Source organism: Diaphorina citri, unplaced genomic scaffold, assembly GCF_000475195.1.
Source record: "Diaphorina citri unplaced genomic scaffold, Diaci psyllid genome assembly version 1.1 scaffold9, whole genome shotgun sequence".
NCBI classification, from domain to species: Eukaryota; Metazoa; Arthropoda; class Insecta; order Hemiptera; family Psyllidae; genus Diaphorina; species Diaphorina citri.
The window spans coordinates 310,297-333,758 of NW_007377448.1; the positions used below are offsets into that span (position 1 = coordinate 310,297).

Genomic DNA, 23,462 nt, shown 5'->3' on the forward strand with positions numbered 1-23,462 from the left:
AAAAAAAAAAAAAAAAAAGATTATGTTCGCGGATTTCGCGATTATGTTCGCGGATTTGGCGATTTTGTTCGCGGATTTTGCGATTATGCTCGCGGCGAATCGCGGATTTCGCGATTTTGTTCGCGGATTTCGCGATTTTGTTCGCGGATTTCGCGATTATTTTCGCGCATTTGGCGATTAGGGTCGCGAATTTGGCGATTTTGTTCGCGGATTTGGCAATTTTGTTCGCGGATTTGGCGATTATGTTCGCGGATTTCGCGATTATGCACGCGGATTTCGCGATTATGTTCGCGGATTTGGTGATTTTGTTCGCGGATTTCGCGATTATGTTCGCGGATTTGGCGATTATGGTCGCGGATTTGGCGATTTTGTTCGCGGATTTGGCGATTATGGTCGCGGATTTGGCGATTTTGTTCGCGGATTTCGCGATTATGTTCGCGAATTTCGCGATTATGTTCGTGGCGATTATGGTCGCGGATTTGGCGATTTTGTTCGCGGATTTTGCGATTATGTTCGCGGATTTGGCAATTATGTTCGCGGATTCGCGTCCCTAATCGACATTTTGGATATTTGGCAAGCCTACTTATGGGCCTCACACTCAAACTTAAAGTTTAAGTGTGAACAGGCCCATAAGACTATGTAGCCCTCAACATGAAAACTGCCGTATACTACAAGTTACAGTCTAGATGTGAAATCCACCTAATACTGCCCAAATTGTCATTTATCCACCCCAAACCTCGTGTTTGTAATGGAAAAGTTGGAGTCATTCAATGTCCACTAATGGTTTTAATGATCTATGAATATTCATGAGAATTATGGTGAGCCTTGCAAATACAACAATGAAATAGAAAGTGAAAATTATGCATAAAAATGTAGAACAAATAAATTGATGAGCGATTTGATAATCGTTGCGCGATAACCTAGGTATGTAAAACAATATGGACTGATGGCCTTAGATATCAAGTTGATATTTGTCCATTTGGTGAATTATTGACATTCACAAATTAGAGATATCGCTCACAAATTAGAGGTATCTCTCACAAATGAGCAACATTTAGGTACAAGGTCAGGTAAAGCCCTGGTACACTACACACGCTTACGACGTGATCGTACGTCGTACGATAAATCCTTCGAGTGCACGTAATGTTAAAATTTCCGTACTCCGTACTGTGTGTACACATAACTGCGCCGACATACTAGCGGTTTCTCGTGGGAGGGACCAGCTGCTAGACGGAATTCGTCCATACTGGACTTGAACTCTTGCACGAGGTTCTTCAGAGCCTCAACAGCAGCCATAACACTATTAGCACCACTGAAGTACCTATTCTATTTGGTTCAGGAAATGAAAGAAAAAAGAGAGCAAGTGATGTGCGATAGTAGCACAACGTTAGAGTGAGGCTATACAAGTACCGTGTGTGACAATTATTATTATTATTTTTTTAAATATATAACAAAGCACTTATATTATATGAAGTAACTAAAAATGTCACAAGAAAGAGCAGAAAAAACTGAACAAGGCAAAATTTAAAATTTTTTTTTTAAATATATCACAAAGCACTTATATTATATGAAGTAACTAAAAATGTCACAAGAAAGAGCAGAAAAAACTGAACAAGGCAAAATTTAAAAGAAAATATTAGGACTAAAAAATAAATTGATACAAAAAGATTTGAGAAGAGCAAGATATTATCGTGTTAACTTCACCTACTATAGCAAAAAGCCATAGATCGAAGATCGATGTAAATAATTTTAGACATCTGTGCCATTATGTGATTGGTGAAACCACCACACATAATTTAGTCATGCCCTAATAGCCTAAAACCATATCGTAAATAATTTTAGACATCTGTGCCATTATGTGATTGGTGAAACCACCACACATAATTTAGTCATGCCCTAATAGCCTAAAACCATATAAAAAACCCTTACCTACCTATAAAATTAATAAAACCCATGTTTATTATATTTTTGTATCTCAATTAAAAATAATTAGCATAACAAATTTAATAATAGAAAGTAAAAATGCACTGAACAAGTGGTTAAGTGGTCAATTAATACTTTACCCACCACTTTAGAGTACCTAGGTACATAATATGTTATGTAAATGGAAGATATTTTCCCAACAGGAATAAATAATAACGCTTCGCCAGGAAAAAAGAAAAGCATGTGGGCGCCTCAATTAAAAATAATTAGCATAACAAATTTAATAATAATAATAGAAAGTAAAAATGCACTGAACAAGTGGTTAAGTGGTCAATTAATACTTTACCCACCACTTTAGAGTACCTACATAATATGTTATGTAAATGGAAGATATTTTCCCAACAGGAATAAATAATAACGCTTCGCCAGGAAAAAAGAAAAGCATGTGGGCGAGAATATTGAGTTTAAGCGTTCTCTGCCATTTGACCTCGTTCAGGTAGCCATCCTGCCTTGAAAAAAATATCCTAAAGTCCTAAACAATTTTCCATTTTCCTCAAAGTCTGAATTTTGCTGTCCATTTTTCTATGTATTACCTATTATTCTCAGGGGGAAAACAACAAAGAATTAGCGCGTCTAAAAGTACATAAAAGAAAAACATTGCGATATTCGTTCAATACGCATTTGGGAAAACAAAACGCACTTTCCGATCCTATATCCTACATTGTCATAACATCGTTGAACAAAGAACTTGTAGGAAAATTACACAACAAAAGAATACCATCAACAGGAACAAAATATTTATAAAATCAAAGTTTTTATTATTATTATTATTATTTTTTTTTTTTCAAGAGGATATTTATTATTATTTTTCAAGAGGAAAAAAATGAGAAACAAGGAAAGAACAGTAAAAAAGACGGAGAGAAAAAGAAGCGTAAAAAGGAAAATTCGAGAAAAAATTATTTAAAATACTTCAACTCTTCAAAATCCTCACAAAAACCAACTTTCAAATTCTCGGACCACAGAGACCACAGACCCACTATCGAAGAACCGACGAAACCGAAGCCCAGAAACCAACACCCGGGTTTATCAAACTGAATTTAAAACCACGAACACAAAATCAGCAAACTAGAAACAACACCGGTTATCAAACTGATTTAAAACCACGAACACAAATCAGAAACTACGAACACGAGATTTTCTCCAAAGGGACGTTACACACTTCGCTTACGAACACAAGTTAAAATTCCACCAAAAAGCTCGCACGTCAAAAGAAAGACGTTGCCACACGACACCTCCTCTCCCTCCTGCCCGCCAGAGGAAATTATCGATCACCCCAAGTCCCGAGGATAACTTGACAACAGTGTGGGGGCATGAGGAAGCCAACAGCGCAGGGCCAACAAACTCCCCTCCTTCCGAGGGCCTTGTGAGTCTTGAGAGGGGAGGGGGGTCCTTGGAGTAAATGAATGAGAGGAGGAGAGGAAGAGAAGGAGGAGCAGGAGAAGAAGGAGGAGGAAGAAGTAGAACAGAGATAGGAAGGTGGTGAAAGGATGAGAAAAGAAGAAGAATAAAAAGGGAAAATATGAAGAGAAAGAGGAGGAGGACGACGAGGACGTAGAAGAGGAGAGAAAGGGTGGAAGAGGAAGTGGAAAAGAGATGGCGAAAGGAATTAAAAGGAGAAGAAAGAGTGGATAAAGAAGAGACAGGAGAGGTCCTTAGAATTAATGGATAAGAAGATAAGGAGAAAGGAGAAGAGGGAGAGAAAAAGGAGAATGAGGAAGAGGAGGGAGTAAAAAGGATGAATAAGCGAAAGGCGGAGGAGGAAGTGTAACAGAGATGGGGAAAGAAGGAAAATAGGAGATTGGAAGAAATTCGAAGACCAAGGGGAAGAAAGAGTGGATAAGGAAGCGACAGGTCCTTAGAATTAATGGATGGGAGGAGAAGGAGAAAGGAGAAGAGAAAGAGAAAAAGGAGGAGGAGGAGGAGCAAGAAGTGCAACAAAGATAGGAAGGTGGTGGAAGGAAGAGGAAAGAAGGAGAACAGGAAGGGAAAAGATACACGGGAAGGGGAAGACAGAGGGAATGAGGAAGAGTCAGGTCCTTAGAAAAAGTGGTGAAAAGGAGGAGAGGAAACAAAAGGTGAAGAAGGAAGTGAAAAAGAAAAGCTCAGGCTGTACCTACTGTGTATATTCTTTTTATTCGATAATTTATTTATTATTTATATTATTTTTTTTAGAATAACGGAGGGGGAAGAAGAGAGAGAGAGAGATCCAGTAGCATTGAACTCAGTGTAATTAGCACCTTTCTAAACACGATTAGGTACTAGGTATAGTTTTAATGTTCGTTCTCGGAACGGCTGGCTTTCTCCTATCCTGTCTTTCTTCTCTCTTCGTTTTCGGGACGATAAGACCATAGCAGTTACAGTTCCCTCTGTCAAACCTCTTAAAAAGAAAAAAAAAGTTGGTTTAGTCAGCTGACTAAACTCTTCTCTCATTGGTGGTTGGTCTGTATTTTCAATTTCCCCCGATTTCTGAATGGTTTTATGAATTTTTAAAGTCAATAATGGATAAATAAGATAAGATACCTACCCATCGAATTTACTTAGAAGTTTTTAAAAGTAAAAGTTTCGTAAAAAAGCAGAAATAATGTTTCAAAATTTCTGTAAAAATCATCCTAGGTACCCAGGAAATTATTCATGGTCCGGCACTGGTACCAAATCAGCTGATATATAACCTTCGATTTGAAAAGTGTCTTTCGTTTTGGTCCTAAACCTTCCTTCTATGTTATTAGGGAGATTTCGCATCGAATCCTGATCCCCATAACGCAACCCATGTTGGCGCCATCTTGTTTACATCATGTTTTTAGATTTAATAGTCCGGGTAAAAGGGGCGGCATGGACCCCCCTGAGGTCGGCCCTGGGTGTAGAAAAATGCACATAACATGTGTTATCACCTCGTCACCACTGTTATCAGACGTCGCACACTTGTGAACACGAAAATATTCACACTAATCGCTTTTGTCAAGCTCCTGGGAAACAAGTTAATACGGGCTATGTTTGCGTCATAGTACCTATGTAATTTTCACTAGAGAACTTTAAATTGATGGCCTACCCAGGATTTGTTAATATACGGAAAAACCGCGGCTTAAATGTAAAAGTTTTTTAGTATCCTTTGAGAAATGTAAAAGTTTCTTAGTATCCTTTCAAAGAGTATCCTTTGAGAAGAAAGGCAAACATCCTCGAACATTCAGGAATGGTCTCGTAAAAAGAACTATGTACTTGTTTATGTCAGCATTTCTGGGTAGTAATGCATGAGGTAGAAAAGAGAAATTCCTTGTCTCGTCTCGAAATTTCCGACACCAAAAATGGATTTTGTCGCGTTTCATGGAAAAAAAGGTGGAATGCTGTTGGAAAATGAATTTCAGCCAGTTGTAGTGTAGTACCATCATTCCACAATATACTTTCAGTCTGACTGTTTCTCTCTTGTACAAATTGCCTTCTTATTATTTCCAACTGGTTATGGGCCGTCATGCGTTGCGAAATCTGTCTATATTATTCTGAGATTATACTCTATTCTATTCTCAGGGACAATCAGTGGCGGAATTCAAAGTGACCAAACCCGCGTACCGCCGCTCTCTATTTTGGTTAGGTTTATATTGGACATCCTATTTCTTACCGTTATATTTAGTTTGACTCGCACTTTGTGCACGGAAGCACACCCCCCTGAGGGCTTCGCGCGTTAGGCGGGGTTGCGTACACGGTCGCGCACCGCGTTTGTAGACAGTTGTAGACTTTTCAATGAAACTCCTCGAAAAAGTCTAATACAAATGTCGAGTCGGAAGTTAAAGGACCACGGAACTGGGCTTTCAAGGTGGGGTAAGACAGGGCAAAAGGACTGGGCTTTCAAGACAGCAACGAGTGTCCATGATAAAGTAAGTCTAACTAATGTATTGACCGTTGCAATGAACTCTCAAGAATACGTCAGACCACGGAATTTTTAGATTCATTTTTGGGCCTGATAAAACCTTCGGAGGCTCTCCTAACATTTTTGATTGTTGGCCTTAATACGATGTAACGAAGGACTTGTCAGTGTAGTGTACTGATTTCATACAAGTTCAATGTCTTTACCCAGAACATATAGCTAATTTGTTCTTTTTTTTTTGCAATTTCAAGCACCTATACGGTTTTTATATGAATTAGATGAAATAGCTATTTTTTTATTTTAATTTATTTTATTATTATTATTATTATTATTTTTTTTTCGTATATCGTCGGTACGCGGTACCTCACGCTCTCACGCGTGTTTCTACATTTAGAGTTAAATTATTGAGCTCAAATTTTAAACAATGTCTAACAATTCCCAAACAATGTCTTACTTATGGTGTGTCCAAAGATAATCGACCGACCGTTAATCGACGAGGAAAATCTATGTGTCAGTCGACATCGATCTATGGCCGGTTGACTCAGTGTGGACACACCTTATCAAATTTTTAAACACCAAGGGCACAATTCCATCCCTCGGCTGGGATGGAACCCACGCCCTCCTGACTACCAGGCGAGCCTCTTGACCACTTCACCACCAAGGCAGGTCGAGTGAGGCACAGACGCAGCATTGTCCACAGAACAGATTATCAGTAATCAGATTGGCACACACAGTCGCGTTGCAAAGTACTTGGATGAGTGGAAAAGTACCAAAGTACCCCGACACACCGGTACTTAGAGCTCCTGTAGGTAATAAATACCTGAAAAACAGGGTGTAACAAATCGCCTTCCTGAGAGACGTTAGAATTGCCAGTCTAGTTAGCTTGGAAGGTAGCCTGTCTGCCTGCCTTGTAAGCGCTAGGTTGCGCGTTCGACTTCACAACCAGGGCGAACTTTATTCTAAAGACCTTAACAGATTAGGTCCCTTTTCGAAACTTCTTGCCTTTTCCTATCCAGGACAGGACCAGTCCTCTTTCTCTATTTGATTTCGGGATGACCTCCCTTGTTACAGTTAGTTTCCTCTTAGATTTGTATAACTTTGTCACGCGAATACATCAGTAACGAATCATTGTTAATCAACGTTGCACGTGGTTGATATCTGGACGGGTGACCGTCTAGACAGGCAGGCTTCTTCGATATTTCAGAGTGCACAAAGGGCTGAAATTCCAGCGCAAAGGCGAAAAAAAATCAATACCTACTAATTTTCTTCTATGAAGAGGTGAGAATTTGAGAACAAGTGTTTCTTCCTCCCAGCTTACAACAGTTTGGTTAATCTTCAACACTCTGTATACGTCAGGCTCAAGTGGATAAAATGATAAGCTACAGTATGAATCCACAATGGTCTCTCACACACAGAGGTATTATTGATTGATTAATCAAGTGATGGACAGGAAGTATTAGGTAGTTTGATTTTGGTTAAGAAACTAATCAATTCATTCTTCCACAGACTTCTCGAAGCCACCATCCAAAATTTATTTTACCCCCCTCGATTGGGTGGAAGAGCTTTGACTGTGAGAATCTCACTTAGAGAGAATGAGAATCACCACTAAGTGAGAATCCTGTCACCTTTGACTGTGAGAATCTCACTTAGAGAGAATGAGAATCACCACTAAGTGAGAATCCTGTCACCTTTGACTGTGAGAATCTCACTTAGAGAGAATGAGAATCACCACTAAGTGAGAATCCTGTCACCTTTGACTGTGAGAATCTCACTTAGAGAGAATGAGAATCACCACTAAGTGAGAATCCTGTCACCTTTGACTGTGAGAATCTCACTTAGAGAGAATGAGAATCACCACTAAGTGAGAATCCTGTCACCTTTGACTGTGAGAATCTCACTTAGAGAGAATGAGAATCACCACTAAGTGAGAATCCTGTCACCTTTGACTGTGAGAATCTCACTTAGAGAGAATGAGAATCACCACTAAGTGAGAATCCTGTCACCTTTGACTGTGAGAATCTCACTTAGAGAGAATGAGAATCACCACTAAGTGAGAATCCTGTCACCTTTGACTGTGAGAATCTCACTTAGAGAGAATGAGAATCACCACTAAGTGAGAATCCTGTCACCTTTGACTGTGAGAATCTCACTTAGAGAGAATGAGAATCACCACTAAGTGAGAATCCTGTCACCTTTGACTGTGAGAATCTCACTTAGAGAGAATGAGAATCACCACTAAGTGAGAATCCTGTCACCTTTGACTGTGAGAATCTCACTTAGAGAGAATGAGAATCACCACTAAGTGAGAATCCTGTCACCTTTGACTGTGAGAATCTCACTTAGAGAGAATGAGAATCACCACTAAGTGAGAATCCTGTCACCTTTGACTGTGAGAATCTCACTTAGAGAGAATGAGAATCACCACTAAGTGAGAATCCTGTCACCTTTGACTGTGAGAATCTCACTTAGAGAGAATGAGAATCACCACTAAGTGAGAATCCTGTCACCTTTGACTGTGAGAATCTCACTTAGAGAGAATGAGAATCACCACTAAGTGAGAATCCTGTCACCTTTGACTGTGAGAATCTCACTTAGAGAGAATGAGAATCACCACTAAGTGAGAATCCTGTCACCTTTGACTGTGAGAATCTCACTTAGAGAGAATGAGAATCACCACTAAGTGAGAATCCTGTCACCTTGGGGGCAAGGCCAAGATTCAAAATTTCTGAACCGAATTTGACCTTTTTTTGGCATCTCAGATAGGCAACCTTTCAAGGTTATACAATGCATTATTTTCTGCCTTGCCAGTTCCCAGTCTGAGTGGGGTAGGCAAAAGGCATTAACAGTGCGTGATTGCCGGTATGGTCAGATTGGTCAGCCGTCTGTTCACGCACGTTGCTTAACTTTAGTGTTCTGTAAAATATTTGTCCGTTCGATGAATGTACTGTGACCGGAGTCTGACCTGAACGGACAGAAGAAATCGGTCTTATCGGGCTGTAGAGTTGCCTATTCAAGAGGTTCGTCTAGTCTAGCGTCTGTAACTCTGTACTCCATTTGTATACATTTTCCCCCTCATTGTATTTTGATTTGCACACGCGTAACGTAGGTAGGTATACACATGTGATGAAAATATTTGCCAAGCATACCTATACCTACATGCCTACATATCCCTAACATATAGATTATAGGTGATTAATAGGCGCAAGGAAATGTTCACTATGGCTCCGTGAGTCCGTGCACGCATAACGAACAACACGGGCTTTTATGTTTATGTGTTTGTTTACCATTTGAACAAGAAGCATGTTCCCACAAGTTGTTTACATTCAGCAGTTTTCGAATACTTCGCCAATCGATATCTCTTCAAATGTTTTCAATTTCAATCCATATCTGTTCAATGAATGCCAGAAACATCGACATTCCTTTTGTATTGGAAGTGTTATGCTTACATCGTTAATTTGACGAGACAGAAAATGTAGATACCACGTGTTCCCATCAATGAAAAGTATACATAAAAAAAAGCAAAATGAAATAAAAATTAAAGGTTTATTTTAGATTAAAATGGAATTCAATGGCTATTTTTGCTCGTTGATTAGGAATGTAAACAGGTAAACAAATTGATCCGCTTTTTTGTTTACATTTTATTTGTACAAGGCAGGTGTTGTTTTCTTTTCTTCCGACATAGATTGTGTATTTTCTTCATTCACACTCTTGTTTTGTTGACTTTATGTTGTCTGACCATCTCATTTGCCGGTCTGAAGGTAGGGCAAATACCTTCTTACCTTCGGCAGTTTGGATTCCTGCTAATGTAATTTTAGGAGGCAATTCTGCAATAGATATACCCAGGCTTTCGTCTGTGTGCGGTCTGCCAAAGTTTGTCGTATTATTTACCAATAATTTTAGCTATTTCAGGGATAATCCTTTTGGCGCCAACGCCGACGGTCTTTTAACTTTCTATTATTTCACTGGAATCTCATCCCGCTCCAAGAAAATCCCTCGGTTCTTCAAATGTTCCTTCATTCTTCTCAAAAACTCAACCTCTCCCATCGATCGATGGCTGTCGACTATGTGTGGACATGGAGTGGACACAGCACAGCTTAAGCGACACTTTCAACTCTAAAGTTTCAGCCAGCCTAGTTAGCTTAGTTGGTAGTACGTCTGCCTTGTAAGCGCTAGGCCGCGGGTTCGATTCCGGCCCGGGGCGGATTTTATCCTGATGGGATAATGTACGTTCTCGGAACGGCTGGCTTTCTCCTATCCTGTCTTCCTTCTCTCTTCGATTTCGGGACGATAAGACCATAGCAGTTAAAGTTCCCTCTGTCAAACCTCTTAAAAAAAAACTTTCGAAGCGATGCGATTACAAAAGTTCACAAACTAACTATTCTGTCAAACCTCTTAAAAAAAATCTTAATTTTCAAGTCCATATCAGACAGAGTACGAGGTATTTTCAGTTCAATCTTTGCATTAGGTATGCAGTATGCACTCAGTCTACCAGTCCAGTCTACGTGCTATTCGTTACCAACAGGATTAACGAGGCACATTCTATTCTATTCTATTCGCTCAATGCTATTCTATTCCATTCGCCATCTACTCTATTCTATTCTATTCGCTATCTACTCAAGTGTGGGATCCGAGCCCTAGTCTCGTCTCGCGTAACAAGACGTGAAATATTCTATTACCTAGTAATTAGCCGACATTGTGAACGCCAACTAATGACTTGCTCTGCCATTCCTCTGGCATGATTCATAACTTCTAATACAGGGTGAACAGCCAGATTCCTACTATAGGGGCAAGTCATGATCCACCCATTTTTTTCCCCCAAAAGGTTTACGTCCGTCTCACATGGGAAGCGTAGACGCGCTACTAGCGCGACTTTTATTAGCGCGTAGTCGCCTGCGAAACCAAACCAATGAAAATGATAGAGACGCTCTATAAATTATTTATTTATTAAACTCTATCATTTTCTCAGGTTTCGTTTTGCAGGCGACTATTACGCGCTACTCAAAGTTCGTGCGTCTACGCTTCCAATTTGAGACAAGCCTTAAGGTAGGTATAACCCAGGTCACTCGTCAGGATACTAACCAAACATTGATTAACTTCTGGTGCTGTCACCATTGGACAAGGGAAATATTAAAGCCCGACTTCCAATTTCCCACAGTCTATTTAGGTCTCGCTAAAGTCACAGTACGTTCAACGAACGCCGAAGGGTCAAACATTTTACAGGCAATTTCAAGACGACCGAGATTTTATCCGCCGTAATCACCAACTTAGAGAATTTTATTTGTTACAAAGTTCGAGGGACACCCTGTATACAGTGTGTAACAAGCAAAGCATTCGTTTTGACGGGGGGAAATGTTCCGTGTGATGTTCAATACAAAACTGCAACTATATGTTCAATGTAAACATTGCCCCAGTCCCGCGCCAAACAGGGTGCGGCAAAAGTCCGGCAAAGGTCTGAATATCTTTCGATTGGCTTTAGGCAAAAAATTGAAACTTTTCATGGTCAAATGGTTAAAAAAATACTTGGGAAACACTTTGAATTTTCAGGGGCGGACCCCACATAGTTGCTATAGGCCTTAGTTTTTTTTTATTATTATTTTTTTTATTATTGGAACCCCCAACTTTCAAAAAACCAAAAGAAAGGCCTTGAAAAATACTTTGGTAGAAGTGTCAGGTCAATCCCATAAACTGAGTCCGACATGTCATTTCTAATTTCTCTGATTGGGGAAGCACCAAAAACAATGAAAGCATTCTAAAAGGTGTTTTGAGCTTTAAATAAGTCACTTTTATCTTTTATCATTCAACTCGAAATTCGGACCCAAATGAGCGTTTTAAAATCTGGGATCCAAAGCTATTTTTGTTATCAGGACCGGAATGAAAAATAATACTCGACTTTGAGGACACAAAAACTAACGGGAATTTAGCTAAAAAAAGAACTTACCCCAGGATCCGAGGATGTCCAGCTTTTCTTTCTCTTGAACATGTTGCCTAAAGCCATGATGATCCGTTAATGTCATATATGATTAAATGGAAACACTAGTACATCTCACGATTAATAATTACTCTTACATAGATTATAAGTAAATAACTTATTGTTGCGTTGTATCAATAGATAATCCTTTTACATAGATTATAAATTAGATAACTTTTATTGTTGCGTTGTATCAATAGATAATCCTTTTACATAGATTATAAGTAAATAACTTATTGTTGCGTTGTATCAATAGAGAAATTATCGTTTGATTAATTTACTAATTGTTTCAACTATAGATGATTGTTACAAGAGAGCTTGGCTACACGTGTCCTTGAAAATGGGTATAAGTTTAGAAAAACATACAAAGAGTAATCCTACCTATGAATATAACCATTATACATGAAGTAGGTATTTTTAAGTTCTTCCCATTTGAAATACCCATATGCCAAAGCTCAAGGCCAAGACCCCAATTCAGCAACTGCTGAGGTATGAAGTCACTAAAAACTAACCATAGAAAATATATTGGCGAATATACATTACTTTTTACTTTCCGTATCCTATAGGAAGGAAAGTAATGTAATCGGGTCAAATTTTTTCATTATAGGATCATATGCCAAAGCTCAAGGCCAAGACCCCAATTCAGCAACTGCTGAGGTATGAAGTCACTAAAAACTAACCATAGAAAATATTGGCGAATATACATTACTTTTTACTTTCCGTATCCTATAGGAAGGAAAGTAATGTAATCGGGTCAAATTTTTTCATTATAGGATAAGGAAAGTAAAAAAAGAGGATCATCAGTTGATTAGTCACCACAGGGGAGAGTACAGCCAACTGAGCATGAGCACTGAGCTTAAAAAAGCTTTGAAAAATCTCAGTGCTCAGTTCTGTGCTCACTTAGTTCCTTTGAAAAAGTTCATAAAGGTGGACAAAACTCGAGTCGGGTGTAAAATAACAACGGATCCAGTAAAAATAGAAGTAAGGTAAGAACAACCTATTTTACCCACCGTTGATTAGTCACCACAGGGGAGAGTACAGCCAACTGAGCATGAGCACTGAGCTTAAAAAAGCTTTGAAAAATCTCAGTGCTCAATTCTGTGCTCACTTAGTTCCTTTGAAAAAGTTCACAAAGGTGGACAAAACTCGAGTCGGGTGTAAAATAACAACGGATCCAGTAAAAATAGAAGTAAGGTAAGAACAACCTATTTTACCCACCTAGGATGTCTAAAAGGGCGTTTTTGTCCGAATCAAACGAATAAATCGAAAACCTATAGATTAATTTTGGAAAAAAGTGTTTTATTCTTCAGTTTTTGCTTTTGTTGGATAAAAATCTAATTTAACTTTTGCTTTGTGTTAGTTAAAAATCCAATTCAACTTTTGCTTTTCTGAGATAAAAATCTACAAAAGAAATCACATGGAAAAGTTGTACGAATTCACAGAAACTAACAGGATGAAACATCACAAGATGAATGGTGTCAATGTCACAATTAATTTTCCGTCACTTGTAGGGCTTACAAAATTTTAAGCTCGTAAGGACACAAAGTCAGAAGGAAGGGAACGGGAGGCTTACACATTTTCAACCCCGTAAAGACAAGACAGTTGGGAGTGAGGGAATGAGTCAATGAAATGACAAGCAGGGTCCGTCCCTCCGGGAATTTTTTAGCCCGTAGTGATTAGAGAAAATCTGTACCTACCTAATTTGTTTAATATTCAGTTTATTATTATTCTTGATTTGATTTATTATATTTACTGTTATTTCTCATTTTCGTTCATTTTTTTGAGGCGGGCCTTCGCGGGCCGCGGGTTGGACAAGCCTGCTATAAGTAATATGTATTTAGGTACACTTGAGTGAGAAAAAATCGGAACGGACGGATTGACTTGGGGACTTTATCAATATCAACATTAATTTTGTCCCATTGAACATAGAGCCCTCGGAGGGTACCGCGTCTGCCTTGTAAGCGCTAGGTCACGGGTTTGATTCCGCCCAGGACTGATTCCCGGATTTAGTCCTAAATAAGTTTCCTTCTCGGAACGGCTGGCTTTCTCCTATCCTGTCATCCTTTTCCCTTCGCTTTCGGGACGATAAAACCTTGGCCCTTGGCAGCTAGAAAAAGCTAACAGAGTGAAAGAATGGAAATGAAGTGTTCCGATTTTTTTTTTTTTTTTTTTTTTTTTTTTTTTTTGCTCATTAATTGTTAATCACCATGTAAAAGATAAGATGGAAAATTGCACAAAAAAATGAAAATAATTCGGAAAAATCCAACTAGAACTTTTCAAAAAATCCAATGTAAACAGTGAAATAATTTTTACATTGTTGCCGAGTTCCGAAACGAAATCTAGTGCTCCTGCAACTTCTGCTAAATTTTTCCATAGTGTAGTGGTTGCTGTGGTTGGCGCCGCGCCGCGATAAACTTCGGATCTCGAAGTTGGTGGTTCGAGTCTAAGTCAAGTCATAAAATTTAGCGTGGTGTTACTGGTGTACCTATTAAGCGGAGAACGACTTTTGCTACAGCTATTTATGCTAAACATATTTTTTTTTTTATTCATGGAGAGAGTTGACCGTCCCGCGACAGTATATGTGCTGATTGTGCTGTCGATTATTTTAAAGAAAAAACAAAAATTCATGGAGAGAGTTGACCGTCCCGCGACAGTATATGTGCTGATTGTGCTGTCGATTATTTTAAAGAAAAAACAAAATGGCGGATATCTCGGAAACTAAGCGAGATACGAAAAAAAGTTATAGAATGTTTTTTTTATTGGAAATGACTTCAGGAATCTACCCCAGGCTTTTGGTCACGTTTTTCGTGTTCACCCTGTATATGGAGTGTACGAGGGTTTCCCCCCATTTTCACAACAAAGGAGAGTGAAAAGAGAAAAAAGTTTTAACAAAAAAAAGGGCATTATACAGCGGGCCTTTTTCTAGCTGCCCGATCCAAAATAGCAGTCTGACAACACTGGAAAGAAAAATGGCCACAGAGAAGTTTTCCGTGGGCGGCTGGTGCCTCTGTTGAGTTTAGCGAAAGTTCAAAACTTTTCAAATCAAAACATTTCCTTTCCCTTTTCCTCCAGAACTTTCAGTTTTTTATCATGAGGTAGGTAGTTAGGTACGTCAACTAATTCTCATTCGACCTCCCTTCTTTCTTCCAGAACGTGACAACAAGCGTAATGTCTTGCAAATATTTGTGATAGATTTACGTTCTAAGCTTAAATTTTGAACTTTATTTCCTTTAAAAGATCTGATGAAATCGTTGATGCTTCAAGAAACAGAAATTTAGGTAAGATTCCGCCAACTAAATCCTAAACACCTGTTGATTTCTTTCAAGAAAAACACTCAGCACTTTAATTAAATTTTATGATAATTAAAAGTGTTTCACTAGTATAGGTAAGCATTTAATGTTAGTTTCATTAGCATGCTTCATTAGGTCCAACTCACAGTAACCAGCTTTATTAATGATCACCCACATCTGCAGTTGCTTTACAAATTTACATGTACAAGCAGAAAACTGAAGTTTAGGAGCACCTTGTAGTTTGTCGGTGCAATTTGTAGATCCATGAAGTCCATTATGTTCTGACTTTTTTGGGGAACACTCAGCCTTATAAGTACAATATGGAGCTTGGGTAAAGTCAAACACCAGAAGTATGTATTACATGTACAAGCAGAAAACTGACATTTAGGAGCACCTGTGATTTGTGTGCCTTTTCTGACTTTTTTTGGGGTACACTCAGCCTTATAAGTACAATATTGAGCTTGGGTAAAGTCAAACACCAGAAGTATGTATTACATGTACAAGCAGAAAACTGACATTTAGGAGCACCTGTGATTTGTGTGCCTAATTTTACTGTAGATACCTATTCCAGTAACCATCCAAGTCCATTATGTTCTATTTTGGGGCACACATAGCCTTGTAAGTAAGTACAATATTGAGCTTGAGTAAAAGTAAAGTCAAACACCAGAAGCATGCACAGAAATGGCTTAAACACCTGTTGATCCAATGTGTTTAAGGACATTCCTGCTGATATTTTTTATCTTTGATATTGTTTTTGAAGGGGGTTGATATTGTTAGCCCGGACTTGGCAACCGATACTAGTTTAAGGAATGATATTGTTTTTGAAGGGGGTTGATATTGTTAGCCCAGACTTGGCAACCGATACTAGGTGGCTGGGGAAGACTTGGTAATCAAAATGGCTCTCAACTGGTTGCTCAACGCAATAAATTGAAGCTTGTTGTTAAGTTTTTGAGATTTTAAAGTTCATCTTATGATTTTTAAAGTTGAGTTTATTTAGAGTTCTATTTACTCATTTTTTTATTTATTTATTTTATTCTGGTAAGTTGCAGTGGGATTTGTTACGCTTTGTATCTTTGACGCCAGGTAGCGGGTTCGATTCTCGCCTGGGGCCGGACGTTATCCTAATTAGATAAGGTTTATTCTCGGAACGGCTGGCTTTCTCCTATCCTGTCTTCCTTATCTCTTCGCTTTCAGTACGATAAGACCTCAGCAGTTACACTTCTTTCTATCAAACCTCTTGGGGGAAAAAAAACAGACGATAAGGCCTCATTTATTTCGTTTAGTTGTGTTCGGTTTTGGAACGGCTGGCTTCCTCCTACCCTGTCTCCCTTCCGTTTCCAAGACGATAAAAGTTTACCAGTTTCTTTCGTATAGTTCTTTATCATTAGGCAGGTACCTAGTTTAGGTACGTCAATTAATTTTCATTCTACGGTTTATTTTACAAAGTGATGTTACCCCAGCCGACTTCCAACCCAGTATGTCTTTTGGATTCCCTGGTACACATAGTTGAAACTGTTTATTAGGTGATCATGTCCACTTTTAGGTCCAGTGATGTCTTCTATCATGAACGGTTGAATTAATGTGACATGATCTTCCAATGGCTGCAGGGACAATTTTCTTGGACATTCATTGATTTTTATTACAGGTACCTCATCATTAGCTTACTTTTGGATCAAACTAACAGCTCAATTCATTCTTATAGGTAATTTCTTGTTTCTTTGCAGGAAGCATCAGTGAATAAGTCAACTTATTAGAAATATGGATCCCCACCAGAATGGCCATAACCATCCACAATCATTTGATATGTTGTAAGTATAGTAAAACACTCATCATAGATAGAATTGCTCTATGATGCCTCTAGAATTGCTCATCACAATTCTAGAGTGTGTAGATGTTTGTGTAAAAAAAAAAAAAAAAAAAAAAAAATTTAAAGATCAATTTTTTGGTGGAACAGGCCATAAGACCGCATTCCTAAAATAACTTTACACTACATATTTTACAATATTTTGACATCGTACTGTGATCGTAATATATGACAAAGGTTGTGATGTGTTTTTCGTCAGTAATTTTAAGCCATTGGTCATAACTTTAGCAAAGAGTAAAGTTCTTTAGGGAATTGGGGCCAGCTGTAATCAGTTCAATCTAACCTCAAAAAACACATCTTTTGAGAAAGATTCCATTCTTGATAGATTTCTCTAGGACTACACAAAACATAGAAACACACTCCAATCTGTCGAAGTCAAAACCCATCCATATTGGGAAATGTTACCGATCTTCAGCTTATGTTTGCAACTATCTCTATAGATAGACTCAAAGCAGGCTACATCTGACTCATAAGAAGATCCCAAGTTGAAAAATACCCAGATACTCAAGTACTTTTTTTACGAGGGGAAAGTTATTTCGCAAGGGGTTTTACACGACCGCGACCTTACTTAACTATCATTATGATCTTCTCAAGACGGAGGTTTTACCATTTACCCTCCTATCATCGACGGATTAGTCGGCCACTCATACATATTTATACTCAGCCTGAGTGGGGCCAGGAAAAACCAGCAGCCCGCGATTACCCAAATGGTCACCCATTGGCCTAATACAAGGACAACACTGCTTTACATTAGTGATCCATTGTTTAACTAGTGAAAATCGCTGTTAAATATTTGCCTTCAGTTATCGAACCAGAGTCCTCGGACTGCGTGCAGTCCGAGGATATGTTTCAAAAGTATGTACCCTAAAAATTTGCAGTCTCAAATTTACCCCAACCCTCCCTATACCCACCCGGGTAGGGGAAGTATAGGAGGGGAAAATTCCTCTGAAACCAACCTGGTACCGAGTTTTATATCTGGCAAAGATATAAAGTTACCCTAAAAGTGCACTCTCAAATTTACCCCAACCCTCCCTATACTCAGCAGGGTAGGGGAAGTGAGGGGAAATTTCTTCTGAAACTACCCTGGTACCGGGTATGTAGAGTTTTAAATATGGCAAAAATATAACAAGCTGGGCCCGTCCCTCCGGGAATTTTTTTAGCCCGTAGTTTGTTCAATCGTGGTTAAAGAAAATCAGTACCTATATGTACCTACCTAATTTGTTTAATGTTCAGTTTATTTTATATTATTGATTTGATTTTTGATTTTACTTTCATGTAATGATTTAAAATCAAGACTAGAGCCCGTTCTCCCTTTATTCCTTTAAGTCACCACTGAGAAAAAAACTAGGGTGCCGGCAGCCCGATCGGGTGACTGGGTTCCGGCACTCTAATATTGAACTCTATATCGGGAATCTCGACACTATAATATAGCAGTCCAACAGCCTAAATCAGGGGAAGTAACCCAATAATAGAGTTCTTCACCTCAAACTTATGGCACCCTGTCACCATTTTTTTCTCAGTGCAATGAAAAGTATACATAAAAAAAAGCAAAATTAAATAAAAATTAAAGGTTTATTTTAGATTGAAATGGAATTCAATGGCTATTTGTGCTCGTTGATTAGGAATGTAAACAGGTAAACAAATTGATCCGCTATTTTGTTTACATTTTATTTGTACAAGGCCAGGTGTTGTTTTCTTTTCTTCCGACATAGATTGTGTATTTTCTTCATTCACACTCTTGTTTTGTTGACTTTATGTTGTCTGACCATCAAGCTTAACCTAGGTGACGCTAAAATCGGTCTTAAATTATCGACTGAACTGTTATCTAAAACTTTCTCGCTTTAAGTTCATAGGTCGTCGCGACAAATTTCAAGATCAGAGCTCATTTGTGTGAGAATGTGGGAAAAAAAAAAAAATCCCCCAAAACCAGTTTTTTTGGCTTCATGATTTTCTGGACAAAATTTGCACCACCACTTTCGTGTTCCTGGTAAAAAGACCTTTAATTTGATATATAGGTCCACCTTCTTACCTTCGGCAGTTTGGATTCCTGCTAATCTAATTTTAGGAGGCAATTCTGCAATAGATATACCCAGGCTTTCGTCTGTGTGCGGTCTGCCAAAGTTTGTCGTATTATTTACCAATAATCTTCGGCAGTTTGGATTCCTGGTTCCTGCTAATGTAATTTTAGGAGGCAATTTTGCAATAGATATACCCAGGCTTTCGTCTGTGTACTGTCAAAGTTTGTCGTACTATTTACCAATAATATTAGCTATCAGGGATAATCCTTTTGGCGCCAACGCCGCGATCTTTTAACTCTCTGTTATTTCACTGGAATTTCATCCCGCTCCAAGAAAATCCCTCAGTTCTTCAAATGTTCCTTCATTCTTCTCAAAAACTCAACCTCTCCCATCGATCGATCGCTGTCGACTATGTGTGGACATGGAGTGGACACAGCACAGCTTAAGCGACACTTTCAACTCTAAAGTTTCAGCCAGCCTAGTTAGCTTGGACAGACAGACAGAAATAGCCCGTCCACTTTACGGGCTGAAGGAAGGACGCGCTGAAAAGCGTATTATATTCTCCATAAGCATGATAATATGTACGGGTCTAGTCTCTTCTACAGTCTGTTCCGAAAGTGCTGAAATACTCTCGAGTATTCAGAGCATTTCAGTTTCCTATCGGACAACCGTTCGAAAGATATCCCAGGGTGGCTCAGGATTTTTGGGATATACTATGGGGGTATACATTACTCGTTTGGAGAGTTGCCAAAACCTATGCATTTTCATTTTATCATTGTGATAGTGCTTTTTTTGGATTTTCAACAGACGTATTTTATGCAGACATAATATTCGTACAGACGGGATGGCACGGGACGTATGGAACATTACGGGACGGGACGTATAGAAATGTTGGCTGATATGGTACTTCAACGGCCATATACAAAGTACAAAAGTGAGATTTTGATGTCATTTTGATTTTACATAAAAACAAACTCGTTGTATTGGTGAGCCGGAATTCTAGAGCCTAGATAGAGTCTCTAGGGATTTAAAGATTTTTAATGGCAAGATTATGAATTTATCACATTGTAAGCTCTTCCACCCAACCGGATACCTATGGGTTTGTGGGCAATTCGCACTCTACAATAGAATAGAAATATGAATCTATATTCTATTCTATCATCACAAAAGTCACAATGGAGATTTATTGCCGGTTACGAAACTCAAGTCAGATCAATAGGTTAAATGACCGAAGTGTTAAGTAGGTAGCTGCTATTCAGTGTTAAATATCTGGTGTGTTACTAGAGATATCAATGAATAGATTGGTCAATAGCCCTATCCACAGTAGAGTGGTAGTCTGCTTTTAGTGCGCAGCCACAACAGCATAACAGCAACCATGGACAATCGCAGAAAAAATACTCGATTTTTTGATTTTCTGCGAGAGTCGGTACTATGATAAAACTTTGACTTCGCCGGGAATCGAACGAGATCACCGCGGATTGAGTAGGAGAAATTGCTGGAAGTATGCTAGATAAGATACTTGAGAATAATCTAGACTTCGAGACGTTCAATGTTTTGAATATTCTTTCAAGTACTTTATTAATACCCATTTTATCTGGAATTTATCAATAATAATAATATACTCTCGAGAACTTCAAATAACTGAGGGATTAAAATAATAATAGACTCTTGAGAGTCTTGAGCGGAAGGCAACCACTAGGGGAGATGAACACCGGAGGCGTTCTCTACCTCCTAACCCTTAAGGTAGAAATAGAAACACGCTGCGGAAGGCAACCACTAGGGGAGATGAACACCGGAGGCGTTCTCTACCTCCTAACCCTTAAGGTAGAAATAGAAACACGCTGCCCTCACGTCAAGTGAACTCACATTCACAAGGAGTCATGTCACGTCAGAAAAATGTGGTTCAAAGTTCTCCCAGAGAAGGTGATTTCTTTAACAAAGCCAGATACCCGCATTGAGTATTGACGGTACGCGGTACCTCATGCTCTCACGCGTGTTTCTACATTTAGAGTTAAATTATTGAGCTCAAATTTTAAACAATGTCTAAAAAATCCCAAACAATGTCTTACTTATGGTGTGTCCAAAGATAATCGACCGACCGTTAATCGACGAGGAAAATCTATGTGTCAGTCGACATCGTATAGCCAGATACCCGCATTGACGGTACGCGGTACCTCACGCTCTCACGCGTGTTTCTACATTTAGAGTTAAATTATAGAGCTCAAATTTTAAACAATGTCTAACAAATCCCAAACAATGTCTTACTTAAGGTGTATCCAAAGATAATCGATCGACCGACCGTTAATCGACGAGGAAAATCTATGTGTCAGTCGACATCGATCGATGGCCGGTTGATGTGTGGACACACCTTATCAAATTTTTAAACACCAAGGGCACAATTCCATACCTCGGCTGGGATGGAACCCACGCCCTCCTGACTACCAGGCGAGCCTCTTGACCACTTCACCACCAAGGCAGGTCGAGTGAGGCACAGACGCAGCATTGTCCACAGAACAGATTATCAGTAATCAGATTGGCACACAGTCGCGTTGCAAAGTACTTGGATGAGTGGAAAAGTACCAAAGTACCCCGACACACCGGTACTTAGAGCTCCTGTAGGTAATAAATACCTGACAAACAGGGTGTAACAAATAGCCTCACTGAGGGACTTTGGACTGAGAATTGCCAGCCTAGTTAGCTTGGAAGGTAGCCTGTCTGCCTGCCTTGTAAGCGCTAGGTTGCGCGTTCGACTTCACAACCAGGGCGAACTTTATTCTAAAGACCTTAACAGATTAGGTCCCTTTTCGAAACTTCTTGCCTTTTCCTATCCAGGACAGGACCAGTCCTCTTTCTCTATTTGATTTCGGGATGACCTCCCTTGTTACAGTTAGTTTCCTCTTAGATTTGTATAACCAGTCGCGTTGCAAAGTACTTGGATGAGTGGAAAAGTACCAAAGTACCCCGACACACCGGTACTTAGAGCTCCTGTAGGTAATAAATACCTGACAAACAGGGTGTAACAAATAGCTTCACTGAGGGACTTTAGACTGAGAATTGCCAGCCTAGTTAGCTTGGACGGTAGTCTATCTGCCTGCCTTGTAAGCGCTAGGTTGCGGGTTCGACTTCACAACCAGGGCGATCTTTATCCTAAAGACCTTAACAGATTAGGTCCCTTTTCGGAACTTCTTGCCTTTTCTTATCCAGGACAGGACCAGTCCTCTTTCTCTATTTGATTTCAAAACAGGGTGTAACAAATCGCCTTCCTGAGAGACGTTAGAATTGCCAGTCTAGTTAGCTTGGAAGGTAGCCTGTCTGCCTGCCTTGTAAGCGCTAGGTTGCGCGTTCGACTTCACAACTAGGGCGAACTTTATCCTAAACTCCCAAAGACCTTAACAGATTAGGTCCCTTTTCGGAACTTCTTGCCTTTTCTTATCCAGGACAGGACCAGTCCTCTTTCTCTATTTGATTTCGGGATGACCTCCCTTGTTACAGTTAGTTTCCTCTTAGATTTGTATAACTTTGTCACGCGAATACATCAGTAACGAACCATTGTTAATCAACGTTGCACGTGGTTGATATCTGGACGGGTGACCGTCTAGACAGGCAGGCTTCTTCGATATTTCAGAGTGCACAAAGGGCTGAAATTCCAGCGCAAAGGCGAAAAAAAATCAATACCTACTAATTTACTATTTTTTTTCTATGAAGAGGTGAGAATTTGAGAACAAGTGTTTCTTCCTCCCAGTTTACAACAGTTTGGTTAATCTTCAACACTCTGTATACGTCAGGCTCAAGTGGATAAAATGATAAGCTACAGTATGAATCCACAATGGTCTCACCACACAGAGGTATTGATTGATTAATCAAGTGATGGACAGGAAGTATTAGGTAGTTTGATTTTGATTAAGAAACTAATCAATTCATTCTTCCACAGAGACTTCTCGAAACCACCATCCAAAATTTATTTTTTTCTCTCGACTGGATGGAAGAGCTTTGACTGTGAGAATCTCACTGAGAGAATGAGAATCACCACTAAGTGAGAATCCTGTCACCTTGGGGGGCAAGGCCAAGATTCAAAATTTCTGAACCGAATTTGACCTTTTTTTGGCATCTCAGATAGGCAACCTTTCAAGGTTATACAATGGGGGGCAAGGCCAAGATTCAAAATTTCTGAACCGAATTTGACCTTTTTTTGGCATCTCAGATAGGCAACCTTTCAAGGTTATACAATGCATTATTTTCTGCCTTGCCAGTTCCCAGTCTGAGTGGGGTAGGCAAAAGGCATTAACAGTGCGTGATTGCCGGTATGGTCAGATTGGTCAGCCGTCTGTTCACGCACGTTGCTTAACTTTAGTGTTCTGTAAAATATTTGTCCGTTCGATGAATGTACTGTGACCGGAGTCTGACCTGAACGGACAGAAGAAATCGGTCTTATCGGGCTGTAGAGTTGCCTATTCAAGAGGTTCGTCTAGTCTAGCGTCTGTAA

The 23,462-nt window shown here is 39.3% G+C and overlaps 2 protein-coding genes across 2 annotated transcripts in view; one reads left to right on the forward strand and one right to left on the reverse strand.

Annotated features, from left to right (window-relative positions):
• The window catches only part of LOC103505385 (serine/threonine-protein phosphatase 2A 56 kDa regulatory subunit delta isoform-like), a 55,746-nt gene that overhangs the window by 25,309 nt on the left and 6,975 nt on the right, over positions 1-23,462 (reverse strand). The gene's annotated exons all lie outside the window — the stretch shown is intronic.
• The window catches only part of LOC103505395 (tumor protein p73), a 48,444-nt gene continuing 41,015 nt past the window's right edge, over positions 16,034-23,462 (forward strand). The window contains exon 1 of the mRNA XM_026820727.1: positions 16,034-16,135. The gene's annotated coding sequence lies outside the window, so the exon portion shown is untranslated. The remainder of the gene's footprint in view (positions 16,136-23,462) is intronic.